This window comes from Bufo gargarizans, chromosome 5, assembly GCF_014858855.1.
Source record: "Bufo gargarizans isolate SCDJY-AF-19 chromosome 5, ASM1485885v1, whole genome shotgun sequence".
NCBI lineage: Eukaryota > Metazoa > Chordata > Amphibia > Anura > Bufonidae > Bufo > Bufo gargarizans.
This window is the reverse complement of record NC_058084.1, coordinates 313,291,636-313,311,158: the sequence shown is the minus strand read 5'-3', so window position 1 is coordinate 313,311,158 and position 19,523 is coordinate 313,291,636.

Here is a 19,523-nt window from a genome sequence, read left to right as displayed (position 1 = left end):
CACTTTAGCTTCATGGAATGGAGATAAACCAGGAGTTGACACCTATTGTGGCTTCAGACGGCATCCGTTTGAACACTGCGCCAAAAAGGGACATGTCCCTTCTTGGCACAGTCGTGGCTTTAAACTGCTGGTAGGAAGGTAGACGCCATGCAGCTGCCAATTAAATTTTGGCGTGATGTCCACACCAAAATTCCAGCTACATAAACTCACTGAGCTTTCAGAAAATGTTTTATGTCATAGCAGCGTATCAAAGGTTTCGATCAGTGGGGGTCTGAATGCTGAGACCCACACTGGTCGTGAGAATGGAGACACAGAAGAACTTGCAGAACGTTTGCTGTCTCCTCGCTGCAGGAGAGGAAACAAGACAGAATTAATAGAAAGATTATGAGCTCATCTCGCTTCTGTCTCTTGAAGTAAGGAGAGCGTTTCTCTCTCCTCATTTTAACGATTGATGGGGGTCTCGGCATTCAAACTGCCACGGATCAAAACCTTTGCTATGTCTCTATGGCATGCCAAAAGTTTTATATAAGCTCAGTGATGCTTTAAAGATACATCAAATTTAACATTTGTGTGAAATTTCTGAAATTTGGCACAAATTATGGCAAAACAGACTGCTGTAAAATTGACTTTAAATATTCCCCTCATGATAAATCTCCCCCAGTGTCTATACTGTACTCTAATTTTATGTATAGTAATTACGCTGAATAAAATGGATATAAAGACAAAACCAGACCAAAAGCACCACAATTTCCCCTTCAGTGTTCAGTCAAGTAGTAATGTTTGTTACCAGAAAATATAATTCATTAATAAGGACTGTTGTTTTATTTTCGTAAATGCACATGCTGCTATCAACTAAAAATAACCACTTGTACAAGACATAGACCATATTTGAATGCTAACGTGTCATCTGTGGCCTGAAGCAGACTTTTTCCTCAATGTGTGGGTGATCTCTCGTCATGGCTGTGACTGTAGAGGGTAAGCGAAAAGTGGGTCATAAAGCACCAATAACGAGTGGAGAAATTGCACAAAAACTGATCAGTTCTTCTTTACACTGCCAGATGTCGGGGGAAAATGTGTTAAAATTACCAAACAGCTTTTAGTTAGTAACTGAAGAAATATACCCAACAGGCATCTGCTGGCAAGTAATTGAGGCGTGACAAAATTATATTTTGTTTGGGGCTACTCCTAAGGGTCCATTCAGACGTCCACACTTTGGGCCCGGATCCGTTCCACAATTATGCAGAACGGGTGCGGACCCATTCATTTTCAATGGGGACGGAAAAGGTGCGGACAGTACACAGTGAGCTGTCCGCATCTGCCTTTCCGGTCCGCAGCCCCGAACTTCCGGTCCGCAGCTCTGCAAAAAAATAGAACATGTCCTTGGTCTTCATCCTTTATCCCCTACGCAGGTATCTAGACTCCTATGTAGGGGAACTACCCCGCTGCTAGCTCCAGAAGTAGTCTCTTAAGAGGCTGCTCACCAATGGGGGGGGGGGGTCAAGAGATATTTATGTGGAGCACAAAGGAATCAGGCAAAATCTTAGTTACTAAACAAGCTGAGCTCAGGGCAGATGGTGTACAAGCTATCCAGTAAACAGTCCAAAGGTCAGGAGGGGCAGCACAGGTTCTGATCACACTGGCCCTTTAAGAGCCAAAGGAGGCAAGCACACATGCTCCACAGATGGACGGAGGCAGATCAGCATGCCTCAGCCTGCATGGAGAGGATATAGCTGCCATTCTCTGGCGGCCATACCCATCAGGATGGAATAGGAGAACGCTGTCAGGGAAACAAGATAAATGTTCCAATGGGCTGTGCCCACCAGAGAGTGGCGGCGGTGAATGTGGACTGCTGGCATAATAAAGCATGTATTTACTAAGACAGAGTGATGACAGGCTATTTTCATTCCCTTCAGGAGCTAGCATGTTTTGAGCCTTTAGGACCACAAGAATATTTTAATTTTTGCATTGCTGCATACTGTGAGCAAATTATATATTTTTTCTTTTGACATAGCTATATGAGGGTTTTTTATAGGCTAACTTGTATTTTTAAATGCCACCATTTTGGAGCACGTACAACCATTTTCCGCATTTTTCACCCTATAAGACGCACCAGCCCATAAGACGCTTTATGAGGAGGAAAATAAGAAAAAAATAATTTTGAACCAAAAGGTGTACTTTTGGTGGGTTTTGAACTAATGGTGGTCTGTGGATGACACTATTATGGGGGATCTTTGGCTGACACTGTTATGGGGGCATCTGTGGATGGCACTGTTATGGGGGCATCTGTGGATGACACATATAGCATCTTATGCTATGTTTCATCCACAGATCCCACCCATAACACTGTCCCTGTGTGGTGTGAATGACCCCCAAAACAGGGGGTGGGGGCTGGCATCTAGTTTTGTAATGGCAGCGGGGCCCAGTGCAATCACTGTATTCTATTGCACCGGGCCCCGCTCACTGTAGTAATCCTATCTATAACTGTAGGCATTGTTTAACTATAATAATCTCCAATACAATCGATTAATCTTCACTTACTAATATCCGTATCAGGCAGGAGGGCGGGCGCTCACTGGCAGTGTAACTTACTACGTCAGACGGCCCGCGCCTGCTTCATTCATAAAGTGGGCGGAGCAAGCTCGTGACGTAATGAGTTACGCTGCCAGTGACCGCCTGCCCGCCCTTCTGCCTGATACGGACGTTAGTAAGTGAAGATTAATGGATTGTATTGAAGATTATTATAGTTAAACAATGCTTACAGTTATAGATAGGATTACTACAGTGAGCGGGGCCCGGTGCAATAGAATACAGTGACTGCATCGGGCCCGCTGCCATTCGAAACTAGATGCCGGCCCCCAGCCCTTCTCCCTCCCCACTAGTACAATGGCCGACCGCGCTGTGCAGCATGCGGTCGGCGATGTATCAGTGTAAACTGCAGCATTCGCCCCATAGGACGCACTGCCGTTTCCCCCCCCACTTCTATTGACTTTCTGTCAGAGTGAAAAAAATAAAAATGCCAACGTTGTCATTCATTTTATTTATTTAACAATGTTTTTGTTATTAAAGATATTATATCCAAATGAATAACCTCATCAAAGTATATATCAATACAAAGCTATTGGTGACAATATTGTAATCTAACTTTCTCAAAAGGCAAAACACTTTTTTTAACCATAAACCCAATTCACATTACAGCCATATTCTGATTATAGGAAAATATCAAGATTTTTATGAAAAAGGCAGTGAAGAAAACAGAAAATACACAATACTAAAACTCAAAGGAAAGGTTTGGGAGAGGGAAAGGAGTAGTTAGCAGTGTGCCAACAAATGTCTAAATCCATTACATAGACCATTTTAATTCTGTTTATAACAGTGGTCTTGGCTACATTGTTGGGTGTAATGTGACAACCATGGAAGAGAGCATCTGGAACTGGACCTTCTAGGTACATAATGGTCACCCTGGTCCCTCCCTTCTAGCAGGCCTGCTGACTGTTCTTTTTCTGAAGGAGCCTCCTAATGGCACACCAGAAAAAAAAAAAAATTACGAACTGCATAGCTCCAATAGTTGGTATTAAGCTGTGAAGAAATGGGGGGGATTTATCAAGACCGGCCCTTTCTGCACTGTCCTCGTCATATAATAAATTAGGTGCATCCTTGAGCAGTCAGTGTGACTAAACAGATAGCTCGGATCTGCTGTAGATTTCTGGTTTCATTTGTGCCAGAAAACTGATGTAAATAAAGATAAATTTGTTGTAGTGGCTGGCCATGCCCCTTTTGGAAAAGTATTGAGGGCAGCTTAAAAAACAGCACCTTTGACTATTTTTTTAAAGGTTAGGCTACAGCCTAGAGGTTTCATCCACTGGGGGTTTTTCCTCTCCTGAGTTTTGAAGGATAACTTTTTGTCAGGCGTCTACTATCAACGGGGTCAATTCAAGGCCACTGCACTGTTAATAAGTTAGTGTATGAGATAACAATTTTTTTTTTTTATGATCACTATAGGCAAGTTATTGTAATTAATTTAACCTAGTAGGTACTATTAAACTTATGGTGATGACCAGACCAACCTCTGGAAGTAACATGAAGAAGAGGATAGTGGCAAGTGCATTTTATGGGCATTATAAATATCATTATACACTACTCACAAAAAGTTAGAGATATTTGGCTTTTGGGTGAAATGTATGGAAAATGTAAAAAGTTCACGCTGCAGTGATATTATATCATGAAAGTAGGGCATTTAAGTGGAAGCAGGCAATGGTGATTTCCTCAACTCAAACAAATCATTGAAACAAAAGCCAACAGTGGTGGGTATACCCCCACAAAAAATGTCAATGCCTCAATAACTTGTCATGTGGCCTTGAGCATCAATTACAGCTTGACAATGACGTCTCATGCTGTTCACAAGTCGACTTATTGTCTGCTGAGGTATGGCATCCCACTCTTCTTGAAGGGTGTCCCTCAGGTCATTGAGGTTCTGTGGTATAGAGTTATGAACCTCTCCACGGCGACTCAGCTGATCCTATAGGTTTTCAATGGGATTCAGGTCTGGAGAAAGTGCAGGCCACTCCATTTAAGGTACCCCAGTCTCCAGCAGCCATTTCCTAATGATGCGGCTTCGATGAGCTAGTGCATTGTTGTCCATGAAGTTGAAATTAGGCCTGTGTTGTTCATTCAGAGGCACAATGACTGGTTTAATGATGGTATTCAAGTAGTATGGGCTAATCACTGTACCATTTACAAAGTGTAGTGCAGTTCTGTATTGACTAGACATACCTGCCCACACTGTAATACCACCACCACCACCAAAGACTCATTTGGTGACAACAGTGACTGATGCGTAGCTGTCATGCCCTGCTCTGACTATGTGCGGAGGTCGGCCAGAATAGCAGCACGTGTTTAGTGTTGTGTTTTGGAGTCGTGCTGGATCCGCCTCCCATCAGGTGCACTGGGTGGGGTCATTAGTTTAGTTTAAATAGCTCTCAATTCCAGTGCTCTGGGCGGGTTATAGAAATCAGTCTGGCCATGGAAGCAAGCCAGGAAGGAAGGTTGTCTGTTCCAGCTCAGAAAAGATAAGTGTGGTATCAGTTTTTGTTGTTTGCTGTCTAGGTTGTGTTTGTGTCATCTCTCCCATCCAGGTTCTGTGCAAGCAGGCTGCTCCTATTTCCCCTTCTCACCATCTCAGGGAATCTCTGGTGTTTTAGCCCAGGCACGGGGACACGTCATTCCTACTACCAAGGTCTGAATGTGGGCTGAGCAGTGCAGGGAGTCAGGGATTAGCTAGGAGGTGACCCTTCCACTGCTTCTCGCCTAGAGCCTGGTTGTCAGTTTATCTGTGTGTCTGAGTGCTCATCCGCCGTGACAGTAGCGCTCTACTTGACATCTCCAACATCGTTGTTGGCCATCATTTCTGCTCAGCGTGAATTTAATTTCATTAGTGAATAGCACGGGGGTTTACTGGTCCATCTTCCAGTGTAGATGCTCCCTGGCCCATGGAAAACAATGATGCCTGTGCCTGGTGGTGTGGTCAGGTACCCTTGCAGGTTGTCTATAAATTGTTTTGCAGGTCTGAAGTGACAGTGGGTGCCTTTTACCTCCCTTAATGTGCCTGGAGTTGTTTGGCATTCCTCATCCGGTTCCACAGGGCATTGTTTGCAATGAAGCGGTCATCAGTGTGGGATGTGGCCAAAGGACATCCACTTCTATGCCTTTCTGTGACTCTTCCAGTCTCTCTGTATCTCTGTTGCAACCTGCTGATCACACTCTGTGACACTCTAAACTCAGTGGCCACTTCCGTTTGAGAACATCCTGCTTGAAGCCTCACAATGGCGAGGTACTGTTGATCAATTGTTAGGTGTCGTCTCATGATGTCAAAATGGGAACCGTATGATGAGGAGGACTGTTTAAATACCAATTCTAATTGAATCAGCGCATTTTTTGGGTGATTCATGTATCAAGCACCTATTGTTAATTTCGCCGTTAAGCTCCTTGTTAGAGCACAGCAAGTTGAGCAAAAGTACTGAAACATTGAACAGTTGGACATGTGCTTTCAAAAGTTTAGAGAAGGTCACATTAAGTTCACCTGTAAAGGTTAGGGTGCATTTTAGTTTCATCCAGAAATTTAACCCACAAGTCAAATATCCCAATCTTTTTGTGAGTAGTGTATATGTTTAGTGCACACTCGTTCATGCAAGAAAGAAAGATGGAAGCATCATAGACAGGACTGCAATAGTATAGCAATGGACTATTCTCAAATAGCCATTCACCCTTAGCCGTTGTGCTCAGGGCACAACATCCTGTAGCACACATTATGGGAAAGGTATCTGCTGATGCTCACTGCCCCTCTGGTCTAGGTAGATCCAAAACTTCACTGGATGCTAGATGAGGACTGGTATCGGTGCTACTGTGGACAAATTTTTATTTGAACTAAACAACACATTTCGGTTTGTACTGATCCCTTCATCAGGTTCAATACACAGTGATTCAGTACACAGTACAAAAGTTTAAAGAATTTTAAACAGTTGTTCTGTCTATTGAATCATGGTGTATTGAACCTGACCAAGCGATCAGGGATCCCCACCGTAAAGGGAATCATCCACACAGCTTGAGAAAGGTGGCGGTGCCCTGAAAAGTCATATTGCTGAGTGTACAGTCATGGCCAAAAGTTTTGAGAATTACATAAATATTGGAAATTGGAAAAGTTGCTGCTTAAGTTTTTATAATAGCAATTTGCATATATTCCAGAATGTTATCAAGAGTGATCAGATGAATTGCATAGTCCTTCTTTGCCATGAAAATTAACGTAATCCCCCAAAAAACTTTCCACTGCATTTCATTGCTGTCATTAAAGGACCTGCTCAGATAATTTCAGTAATCGTCTTGTCAACTCAGGTGAGAATGTTGATGAGCACAAGGCTGGAGATCATTATGTCAGGCTGATCGGGTTAAAATGGCAGACTTGACCTGTTAAAAGGAGGGTGATGCTTGAAATCATTGTTTTTCCATTGTTAACCATGGTGAGCTGCAAAGAAACGTGTGCAGCCATCATTGTGTTGCATAAAAATGGCTTCACAGGCAAGGATATTGTGGCTGCTAAGATTGCACCTCAATCAACAATTTATAGGATCATCAAGAGCTTCAAGGAAAGAGGTTAAATTCTTGTTAAGAAAGCTTCAGGGCGTCCAAGAAAGTCCAAAAAGTGCCAGGATCGTCTCCTAAAGAGGATTCAGCTGCGGGATCGGAGTGCCACCAGTGCAGAGCTAGCTCAGGAATGGGAACAGGCAGGTGTGAGCGCATCTGCACGCACAGTGAGGCGAAGACTTTTGGAAGATGGCCTCGTGTCAAGAAGGGCAGCAAAGAAGCCACTTCTCTCCAAAAAAAAACATCAGGGACAGATTAATCTTCTGCAGAAAATTGGGTGAATGGACTGCTGAGGACTGGGGCAAAGTCATATTCTCCGATGAAGCCTCTTTCCGATTGTTTGGGGCATCAGGAAAAAGGCTTGTCCGGAGAAGAAAAGGTGAGCGCTACCATCAGTCCTGTGTCATGCCAACAGTAAAGCATCCTGAGACCATTCATGTGTGGGGTTGCTTCTCATCCAAGGGAGTGGTGGGCTCACTCACAATTTTGCCCAAAAACACAGCCATGAATAAAGAATAGTACCAAAACACCCTCCAACAGCAATTTCTTCCAACAATCCAACAACAGTGAAGAACAATGCATTTTCCAGCACGATGGAGCACCGTGCCATAAGGCAAAAGTGATAACTAAGTGGCTCGGGGACCCAAAGCATTGACATTTTGGGTCCATGGCCTAGAAACTCCCCAGATCTTAATCCCATTAAGAACTTGTGGTCAATCCTCAAGAGGCGGGTGGACAAACAAAAACCCACTAATTCTGACAAACTCCAAGAAGTGATTATGAAAGAATGGGTTGCTATCAGTCAGGAATTAGCCCAGAAGTTGATTGAGAGCATGCCCAGTCGAATTGCAGAGGTCCTGAAAAAGAAGGGCCAACACTGCAAATACTGACTCTTTGCATAAATGTCATGTATTTGTCGATAAAAGCCTTTGAAACGTATGAAGTGCATGTATTTATATTTCACTACATCACAGAAACAACTAAAACTAAGATCTAAAAGCAGTTTAGCAGCAAACTTTGTGAAAACTAATATTTGTGTCATTCTCAAAACTTTTGGCCACGACTGTACAAGCTGGTTTCTAGTCTCGCAGCATCCTACATGTGGATGATATTTCCAGAGTCGACATTTTGATTTTATATTGAACTCTATAATGGATTTTGAATAGGGATGAGCGAACCCGAACTGTATAGTTCGGGTTCATACCGAATTTTGGGGTGTCCGTGACACGGACCCGAACCTGAACATTTTCGTAAAAGTCCGGTTTCGGTGTTCGGCGCTTTCTTGGCGCTTTTTGAAAGGCTGCAAAGCAGCCAATCAACAAGCGTCATACTACTTGCCCCAAGAGGCCATCACAGCCATGCCTACTATTGGCATGGCTGTGATTGGCCAGTGCAGCATGTGACCCAGCCTCTATTTAAGCTGGAGTCACGTAGCGCCGCACGTCACTCTGCTCTGATCAGTGTAGGGATAGGATGCAGCTGCTGCTGTTAGGGCGAGATTAGGCAGGGATTTACTCAGCAAAAACACTTAATGAAGTGATCGATCTATAGCTGTGAATCATTCAACTTCTGCTATTTAATTGCTCACTGTTTTTAGGCTGCCTAGAGCGTTTTTCTGTCACTTTTTTCTGGGGTGATCGGCGGCCATTTTGTGTCTTGTGGTGCGCCAGCACAAGCTGCCACCAAATACATTTAACCATCAATAGTGCTTTTTTCTTTTTTTTTTTGCTATATCCTACATCAGGTGCTTGGCTGTGCTTGCTATTTTATTGAGGGGTGAAATACAATTGCCAAAATAGCAGTACCCTAAATCTGGTGTTTCAGCTGTGGCTAGCCAATTGTAATACTGTCTGCTGTCTGGCAAAGGATATATTTTTGTTCTGGGTTGAAATACAATTCCCAACTTAGCAATTCCCTAAATCGGTGGTTTCTGCTGTATCAGGCCAAGTTTAAATCTATCCATAAAAGGGTATATTAGATTGAAGGTGCGGATAGGGTCATCCTCAATAACTTCACACACTACCGTGCATTTCCAAGTCTAATTCTGTCCGTAAAAGGGATACCTGTCATCCAGGGCCTAAATACTAGGCCTACAATTTATATTCAGCTAAATCTGTCGTTACTGCTGTGCCTGTATTAGTGTAATACGGTTCCTAAATAGATAGGCAGATAGTGTTAGGTGCCTGTAAAAAAAAAAAGGCCTGAATTTGAATTTAATACATTGGGCCAAATAATTTTTTTCTTATTGTGGTGAATGGTAACAATGAGGAAAACATCTAGTAAGGGACGCGGACACTGACATGGTCGTGGTGGTGTTAGTGGACCCTCTGGTGCTGGTAGAGGACGTGGCCGTTCTGCCACAGCCACACGTCCTAGTGAACCAACTACCTCAGGTCCCAGTAGACGCCAGAATTTACAGCGATATTTGGTGGGGCCCAATGCCGTTCTAAGGATGGTAAGGCCTGAGCAGGTACAGGCATTAGTCAATTGGGTGGCCGCCAGTGGATCCAGCACGTTCACATTATCTCCCACCCAGTCTTCTGCAGAAAGTGCACAGATGGCGCCTGAAAACCAAGCCCATCAGTCTGTCACATCACCCCCATGCATATCAGGGAAACTGTCTGAGTCTCAAGTTATGCAGCAGTCTCTTATGCTGTTTAAAGACTCTGCTGGCAGGGTTTCCCAAGGGCATCCACCTAGCCCTTCCCCAGCGGTGGAAGACATAGAATGCACTGACGCACAACCACTTATGTTTCCTGATGATGAGGACATGGGAATACCACCTCAGCACGTCTCTGATGATGACGAAACACAGGTGCCAACTGCTGCGTCTTTCTGCAGTGTGCAGACTGAACAGGAGGTCAGGGAGGAAGACTGGGTGGAAGACGATGCAGGGGCCGATGAGGTCCTAGACCCCACATGGAATGAAGGTCGTGCCACTGACTTTCACAGTTCGGAGGAAGAGGCAGTGGTGAGACCGAGCCAACAGCGTAGCAAAAGAGGGAGCAGTGGGCAAAAGCAGAACACCCGCCGCCAAGAGAGTCCGTCTGCTACTGGCCACCGCCATCTGGGACCGAGCACCCCAAAGGCAGCTTCAAGGAGTTCCCTGGCGTGGCAGTTCTTCAAACAATGTGCTGACGACAAGACCCGAGTGGTTTGCACGCTGTGCCATCAGAGCCTGAAGCGAGGCATTAACGTTCTGAACCTTAGCACAACCTGCATGCAAAGCATGAACTGCAGTGGAGTAAACACTTAAAAACAAGGAACTCACTCAGGCTCCCCCTGCTACCTCTTCTGCTGCTGCTGCCTCGGCCTCTTCCTCCGCCTCTGGAGGAACGTTGGCACCTGCCGCCCAGCAAACAGAGGATGTACCACCAACACCACCACCTCCGTCACCAAGCATCTCAATCATGTCACACGGCAGCGTTCAGCTCTCCATCTCACAAACATTTGAGAGAAAGTGTAAATTCCCACCTAGCCACCCTCAATCCCTGGCCCTGAATGCCAGCATTTCTAAACTACTGGCCTACGAAATGCTGTCATTCAGGCTGGTGGACACAGACAGCTTCAAACAGCTCATGTCGCTTGTTGTCCCACAGTATGTTGTTCCCAGCAGCCACTACTTCTCCAAGAGAGCTGTGCCTTCCCTGCACAACCAAGTATCCGATAAAATCAAGTGTGCACTGCGCAACGCCATCTGTGGCAAGGTCCACCTAACCACAGATACGTGGACCAGTAAGCATGGCCAGGGACGCTATATCTCCCTAACTGCGCACTGGGTAAATGTAGTGGCGGCTGGGCCCCAGGTGGAGAGCTGTTTGGCGCACGTCCTTCCGCCGCCAAGGATCGCAGGGCAACATTCTTTGCCTCCTGTTGCCTCCTCCTCCTACTCGGCTTCCTCCTCCTCTTCTTCCACCTGCTCATCCAGTCAGCCACACACCTTCACCACCAACTTCAGCACAGCCCGGGGTAAACGTCAGCAGGCCATTCTGAAGCTCATATGTTTGGGGGACAGGCCCCACACCGCACAGGAGTTGTGACGGGGTATAGAACAACAGACCGACGAGTGGTTGCTGCCGGTGAGCCTCAAGCCCGGCCTGGTGGTGTGCGATAATGGGCGAAATCTCGTTGCAGCTCTGGGACTAGCCGGTTTGACGCACATCCCTTGCCTGGCGCATGTGCTGAATTTGGTCATGCAGAAGTTCATTCACAACTACCCCGACATGTCAGAGCTGCTGCATAAAGTGCGGGCCGTCTGTGCGCGCTTCCAGCGTTCACATCCTGCCGCTGCTCGCCTGTCTGCGCTACAGTGTAACTTTGGCCTTCCCGCTCACCGCCTCATATGCGACGTGCCCACCAGGTGGAACTCCACCTTGCACATGCTGGACAGACTATGCGAGCAGAAGCAGGCCATAGTGGAGTTTCAGCTGCAGCACTCACGGGTCAGTCGCACTGCGGAACAGCACCACTTCACCACCAATGACTGGGCCTTTATGCGAGACCTGCGTGCCCTGTTGTGCTGTTTCGAGTACTTCACCAACATGGCCAGTGGCGATGATGCCATTATCAGCGTTACAATACCACTTCTATGTCTCCTTGAGAAAACACTTAGGCCTCGTTCACACTTCAGTGTTTGGTCAGTGATTTCCATCAGTGATTTGTGAGCCAAAACCAGAAGTGGAGCCTCCATAGACATGAGGTAGAAGGGAAAGATCTGCTCCTGTTCTATGTTTAGAGCTGCACCTGGTTTTGCCTCACAAATCACTGATGGAAATCACTGACCAAACACTGAAGTGTGAACAAGGCCTTAGGGCGATGATGGAAGAGGAGGTGGCCCAGGAGGAGGAGGAAGAGGGGTCATTTTTAGCACTTTCAGGCCAGTCTCTTCGAAGTAAGTCAGAGGGAGGTTTTTTGCAACAGCAGAGGCCAGGTACAAATGTGGCCAGCCAGGGCCCACTAGAGGAGGAGGATGAGGATGAGGATGAGGATGAAGCATGTTCACAGCGGGGTGGCACCCAACGCAGCTCGGGCCCATCACTGGTGCGTGGCTGGGGGGAAACGCAGGATGATGACGATAGGCCTCCCACAGAGGACAGCTTGTCCTTACCTCTGGGCAGCCTGGCACACATGAGCGACTACATGCTGCAGTGCCTGCGCAACGACAGCAGAGTTGCCCACATTTTAACGTGTGCGGACTACTGGGTTGCCACCCTGCTGGATCCCTGGTACAAAGACAATGTGCCCACCTTACTTCCTGCACTGGAGCGTGATAGGAAGATGCGCAAGTACAAGCGCACATTGGTAGACACGCTACTGAGAGAATTCCCAAATGTCACAGGGGAACAAGTGGAAGCCCAAGGCGAAGGCAGAGGAGGAGCAAGAGGTCGCCAATGCAGCTGTGTCACGGCCAGCTCCTCTTAGGGCAGGGTTAGCATGGCAGAGATGTGGAAAAGTTTTGTCAACACGCCACAGCTAACTGCACCACCACCTGATACGGAACGTGTTAGCAGGAGGCATCATTTCACTAACATGGTGGAACAGTACATGTGCACACCCCTCCACGTACTGACTGATGGTTCGGCCCCATTCAACTTCTGGGTCTCCAAATTGTCCACGTGGCCAGAGCTAGCCTTTTATGCCTTGGAGGTGCTGGCCTGCCCGGCGGCCAGCGTTTTGTCTGAACGTGTATTCAGCACGGCAGGGGGTGTCATTACAGACAAACGCAGCCGCCTGTCTACAGCCAATGTGGATAAGCTGATGTTCATAAAAATGAACCAGGCATGGATCCCACTGGACCTGTCCATCCCTTGTGCAGATTAGACATTTATAACTACCACCCCTTAACCATATATTATTGTACTCCAGGGCACTTCCTCACTCAATCCTCTTTTTATTTTTATTTTACCATTATATTCCGGGGCAACCCAAAGTTGAATGAACCTCTGTCTGGGTGCCGGGGCCTAAAAATATCTGACAGCGGCCTGTTCCAGTGTTGGGAGACATGAAGCATGATTCTCTGCTATGACATGAAGCCTGATTCTCTACTATGGGACCTCTCTCTTCTGTCTGGGTGCCGGGGCCTAAAAATATCTGACAATGGCCTGTTCCAGAGGTGGGTGACATGAAGCCTGATTCTCTGCTATGACATGAAGCCTGATTCTCTGCTATGGGACCTCTCTCTTCTGTCTGGGTGCCGGGGCCTAAATATCTGACAATGGCCTGTTCCAGTGGTGGGTGACGTGAAGCCTGATTCTCTGCAATGGGACCTCTCTCTTCTGTCTGGGTGCCGGGGCCTAAATATCTGATAATGGCCTGTTCCAGTGGTGGGTGACATGAAGCCTGATTCTCTGCTATGGGACCTCTCTCCAATTGATATTGGTTAATTTTTATTTATTTTATTTTTATTTTGATTTATTTCCATATCCACATTTGTTTGCAGGGGATTTACCTACATTTTGCTGCCTTTTGCAGCCCTCTAGCCATTTCCTGGGCTGTTTTACAGCCTTTTTAGTGCCGAAAAGTTCGGGTCCCCATTGACTTCAATGGGGTTTGGGGCGAAGTTCGGGTCGAGTTTGGATCCCGAACCCGAACATTTCTGGGAAGTTCGGCCGAACTTCTCGAACCCGAACATCCAGGTGTTCGCTCAACTCTAATTTTGAAAGCTATTCTCACTATTCTCCAGCATAAATCTCTCGCTCCTTTGTGGCGGTTGTGCCATGTCGCTAGGCAGTCAGTGCACACTGCTAATATAATTGTTGAACCTGATTCTGCAGTCATTTTAAATAAATGTTATACAGATGACTTCCCTAGGCTTGTCAACAGCTACAGCTTGTATAAGTTAACTCCTCTACTGATCTCTCTTTTCTGGAAGCAATACCCTACATTAGCTGCTTTCATGATGGGGTTATCAAAGGTTGCCATATAAGCCAGTTAAATCATGAGGTCATGAGTTGAATCATGACACTTTCAAGTCTGTTCTGTATTTGCTTTCAGCCTGTTATATTTCCATATAAAGGGGGTATTCCCATCTCAGACAATGGAGGCATATTGCTAGGATATGCCTTCATTGTCTGATAGGTGCGGGTCCCACCTCTGAGACCCGCATCTATATCGTAAACGCAGCTGAAAACAAAGCCGTCAAAGTGGTGTCCGGCAGTGCTGGGTCTGGCTCCACCAAGCGTTCCTATTGTCCCACCAAAAAAGCCAAGCTGCACGTTCAACTATTTTCATAATCCCCCATAGAAATGAATGTGAGTTCACCACGCTTGTGCAGCCACTGCTTCCATTCACTTCTATGGGGCCGACGAAAATAGCCAAGCCAGCGCTCTACTATTTTCAGTGGCCTTATAGGAATGAATGGAGGGTGGCCACACACGCGCGGTGTCCCCTCCTTCAGTTTGCTGGCTGCGTTTACGAGATAGGTGCTGGTCCCACCTCTTGTAATATGCACCTCCTAGCGATATGCCCCTATTGTCCGAGATGGGAAAACCCCTCTAATTGCATGTATACAAACTTGTTCTGCTCCTTGCCTATTGCCTTGCCCCTTGGTTTTGTCTGCTGTTATGCCAGTGTCTTCTCACCACTGCTCTATATGGCTGCCCACTGGTTGCAGCAGTGAGATCCACAATGAAGTCAATATACTGTATACGGTATACGGTACACCATATAGACAAATTATGACCTTTATTTGATGAAAATTATGCTTTGGTAGCAAACTCCATATATTAAAATGGGAAAGCCCCTCTAGATATAAACACGCAATAGCCCAAAATGTTTTGAATTAAAGCAAACCATATGCCAGACATATACCATAAAGTATTAGCTAGTAACATGTAATTACCTCAAAGCACACATATATCAAATTACTACAGTAGGCTAAAAAAAATTACGAATGCAAGCCCTAAAACTTTAACCTGGTAAGCATGCAAAGAATGCAAAATACCAACCAAGGAGGGACTCCCTCTGTGGTCCGTATCTTGCATTCTTTGCATGCTTGCCAGGTTAAAGTTTTAGGTGTGAAGTCCAAAATGAGTACCCCCAAGGAAGCGGAGTGATAAATGTTAACAAAATAAGGCTATTCTGATGCTGCTGTTGTAGGTTCTCTTCTAAGTTTTTCTCCATTCAGACCAGAACTTTCAGCCATGTCTCATCTCTGCAGATTTTGTCACAGAGACATCTTAGGTTCCTACATTTCCATCATCCTCCCACCTTTTCAACACCCTATACTGCCACACTGTGCTCCCCAAAAGCACCTGTGCTGCGTCAAAAATGCAGAATATAGAACATGCTGCGATTCTCACGCAGCCCAGAAATGAGCACAGACCCATTGAAATAACTGGGTTAGGATTCAGTGCTGGTGCTATGCGTTCACTTCACGCATTGCACCCACACAGAAAACTTGCTTGTGTGAAAGAGGCCTAATTCTCTTCCTCCCTTAAGAGACCATGACTGCATAATTGAGTTGATTCCAAGCTTTTGAAAGGGTGCATTTTTAAAATGACGGGTCCAGAACATCAGGCCATGAAAGGATATATTAACGAAAGTCCGGTAAATGGGCATATTAGACCGTCTGTCTCTGGTGGTGGGATTCTTTTTTGTTAAAAAAAGGATGGCGGTCTTAGACCTTCTAATTGATTGTATTTGGTGTTCTAATTATGATGTAGACAACTTTTTTTTTTTTTTTACATTTTTCGATTTTGTTGTCATTTAAAGGCCAGTTTCCAAAAATATCAAGCAGGATGCCTTGTCCAGAAGCTTCTGTGCCACCCAAGCCCTGAGGTCTGAGTTGGTCCTGATTTTACCTGCAGGCATTGTCGTTTCCGCTATTTTTCCTGATCTGGCCTCAGGAATATACGACAATCAGAATCAGGTACCCAAGGGTATTTCCGGGTATTGAGGGCACTAAGAGGCTGGTTGCTAGACACTATTGTTGGCCTATTATGACTAAGGATATTTAGACGAATGTTTTGACCTGTAAGACCCGTGCCCCCAAACCCCCCAAATCTTGCCCTGCTGGAGAGTTGTGTCCATTGCCTATTCCCAAGAGGCCTTGGCCACATAGCTCCGTGGATTTTATCACTGATCTGCCACGCTTCCAAGGAAAGACTTTAATCTGAGTGGTGGTGGACAGGTTTTCTAAAATGTCTTATTTCGTTCAAGCAGACATCCTTCAACTAAGGAATTGTTCTTAGTGTTTTTATATGATATTGTCAAGATCCATGGCATTCCGTGGCATTCCATAAAATATTGTGTCCGACAGGGGGGTACAATTTGTGTCAAAATTTTGGAGATCATTTTGCAATCATTTAAGTGTCACTCTATAGTTTTTTTCAGCCTTGTACCTTTAGACTAATGGAGAGACTGAAAGGTTGAATCAGACCCTTGAACAGTTTTTGAGGTGTTATGTGGCTGACAATCAAAGTGATTGGGTGTCGTATCTGGTTTTGGCTGAACTGGCCATCAATAATTGTCCTAACAGTTCTATGAGTACTTCACAGTTTTTCTGCAATTATGGTTACCATTTTCGCATGGGTTCTTTTAAGTCTTCTAATTCTGATAATCCTGAGGTTGAAGTTATGTCTGACAAACTGTGCACAGTCTGGACCCCAGAAAGAGGTCTCTAGAAATTAATTTTGTGTTGGGTGACAAGGTGTGGTTATCCACTAAAAATATTCATCTTAAGGTTCTGTCTAAAAAACTTGCTGCAAACTTTATTGGTCTCTATGAGATTGTTGAAACTATGAACCCTATGTCATTCCGCCTGAAATTACCTGATTCATTAAAAATTATAATGTGTTTCATAAGTCTTTATTAAAAAAAAAGATACACAGGACTCTCATGGTCTGCTGGAGGTGGAAGGTGAGATGGAGTGTGAAGGTGGTAGAATCCTGGATTCCAGAAGGATCTATAATTAACTACAGTATCTTGTTTACTGGAAAGGTTATGGTCCTAAGGAGAGATCATGGGTGTTGGCTGAAGAGATCTACAGGTGAAACTCCAAAAATTTGAATATCGTGCAAAAGTCCATTTATTTCAGTAATGCAAATTAAAAGGAATTGCATTAATGCAGCTTAAAATTAGAATTTTGTGAAACGGTTCAATATTCTAGGCTCAAAGTGTCACACTCTAGTCGGCTAATTAATCCAAACCCCCTAAGCAAAGGGTACCTCAAAATTGTGACTTTGGAGTTTCATAAGCTGTAAGCCACTATAAGCCATAATCATCCAAATTATACCAAATAAAAACTTGAAATATTGTGCTTTGCATGTAATGAGTCTATCTCATATATTATTTTCACCATTTAAGTTGCATTACTGAAATAAATGAACTTTGCACGATATTCTAATTTTTTCGAGTTTTACCCGTATGTGGACGAAGAGATTTCATGAGTCACACCCTGACAAACCCGCTTTCTGGCTTCTGGCGATTTGGTCTTGTATTGCTCTACTGGTTTTTAACTTCTGGAATGTCTGGCTCTCTCATTTGCTTCTAGCGTTCTTGGCAGTTTGTTGACTGACAACAAGCTCTCATGTAAATGGAAAAGTGAAAAGACATGGCTTTTGCAATACAGGGTGGAAAAAACAAACCCATTCTTAAGAGTTTAAGGCAACATACCATTCTTGACCTACTTTCTCATGTAGAGGCTTAACTTGAAGTTAGTTTACCGCGGCTAGTCAATTTGATTCTCCATACTAGGTCTGCTATATCTCTACCAGTAACAATTTTACCAAGTTCCTAACAACCACCAGGATATTGCATTACTTGTGGACACTGTTACTATTTTATCTAGGCCTGTTTTACACTTGCATTGTGGCTTTTCTCCCCATTGTCAAAGGGAACAAACTGATCAGGATGCATTCTGTTCTGTTGTTGCGTTTTTTGACCGGACACAAAACCGCTACAACCTGCGGTTGTGTGTCCGGTCTGCAAAACAGAACAAATCTGATGCAGCATGAAAGTCAATGTAAGCCTATGATGCCGGGTACAGTTTTTCTGTTCAGTTTAGATTTAATACAACCAGATGAAACTGATGTATCCGTATGTATTAAATGGCATGGATCCATTTAATTCTGGTTTTGAGATCCTCTGCCCGATATCAAAACTGGAAAGCTACAATGCAAGTGTGAAACTGGCCTTATTGACTTGTGCATGCAACAGCCTGCTTCTAGAACTATAAACTGTACTCTTAGTTTTGAATTAGGTTTGTCTGAACTTTTGTCTGTTCTGGTTCATTTTACCTACAGTTAGTTCCACAAAAAGGGCAATTATATTAACTAAGAGAACTGTCAGACCTAATAGTGTAAAATGTTGTGACTTCCTCCTGATCTTCCAAATGTAACCAGTTCTTCATTAAAATGACCACTAGTGTTATTGATACATTTTGTACAGCAGATCCAATATCAGCCAAAATTGTAGCTTTTCATGCTAATAAATTATACCTGGAACCAGACATTATCAGATTAATTGAAATCTATTTTCTAGAATATATAAAAACTGTCTTCAAGGAATTTATATTTATAAATCGTTTTGTAAATATTATCCCAGAATAATTTATTGTTAGTAGGAGGAATAACACATATAATTGTATATGCATATAGATTTACTTATATTACTTTATAGAATAAATAGTTATTTTATGTCTAAAATAAGTATAACTCCAGGAACCGTAGATGCCAAACATACCTTAAAAGAGGTTGGCTACCTTTTGTTTTTGTTTTTGGGCAAACTCTCCTCCTGGCCAGACCTGTAAAAGGAGTATATTTTCCAGCTCCTGCCATTCCCAGTTCATTTGCTTTCCTGCCTTGGCCACCTTGCTTGGGTCCCCCTCTGTAAGCATACGCTTTGATACCACTCCAGCCAATGACTGACTGCAGCACTGACCTGACCCCCTTGTTTCATGCCAATTGATTACAAGGGGGGGTCAGGTCACTGATGCAGCAGCATCAAAGCGGATGTTTGCAGCGGAGGGCCCAAGTGATGCAGCCGAGACTGGGAAAAGAAGGAACCGGACCCAGCAACAGGGGACAGGAAAGTATGCTTATCTTTCGCAGGTCTGGACAGAATGAGGGTTTGAAAAAAGATGGCCAACCCTTTTAAGAATATAAAAAAATCTAAGTTTTTGTTTGTGTTTATTGTTTTATTACTTTGTTGAAGAGTGAGAGTGAATGAGAACAATGAGCAGAGAAAATTCGAAACCAACCAGTTATGAGACTGAGATACTTTGATAAATTGAAATCTGAACTTTCATTGAGAAGGCAGCTATAATGTCACAGCAAAGGTAACAAAAGTAATGTTTGCATTGTGATCTTCTCTAAATGACTTCACATCAAATCCATCTTATGAAAGTAGCTCCTCATATGAAACAAGCACACAAAGTCGGCCATGTTCTC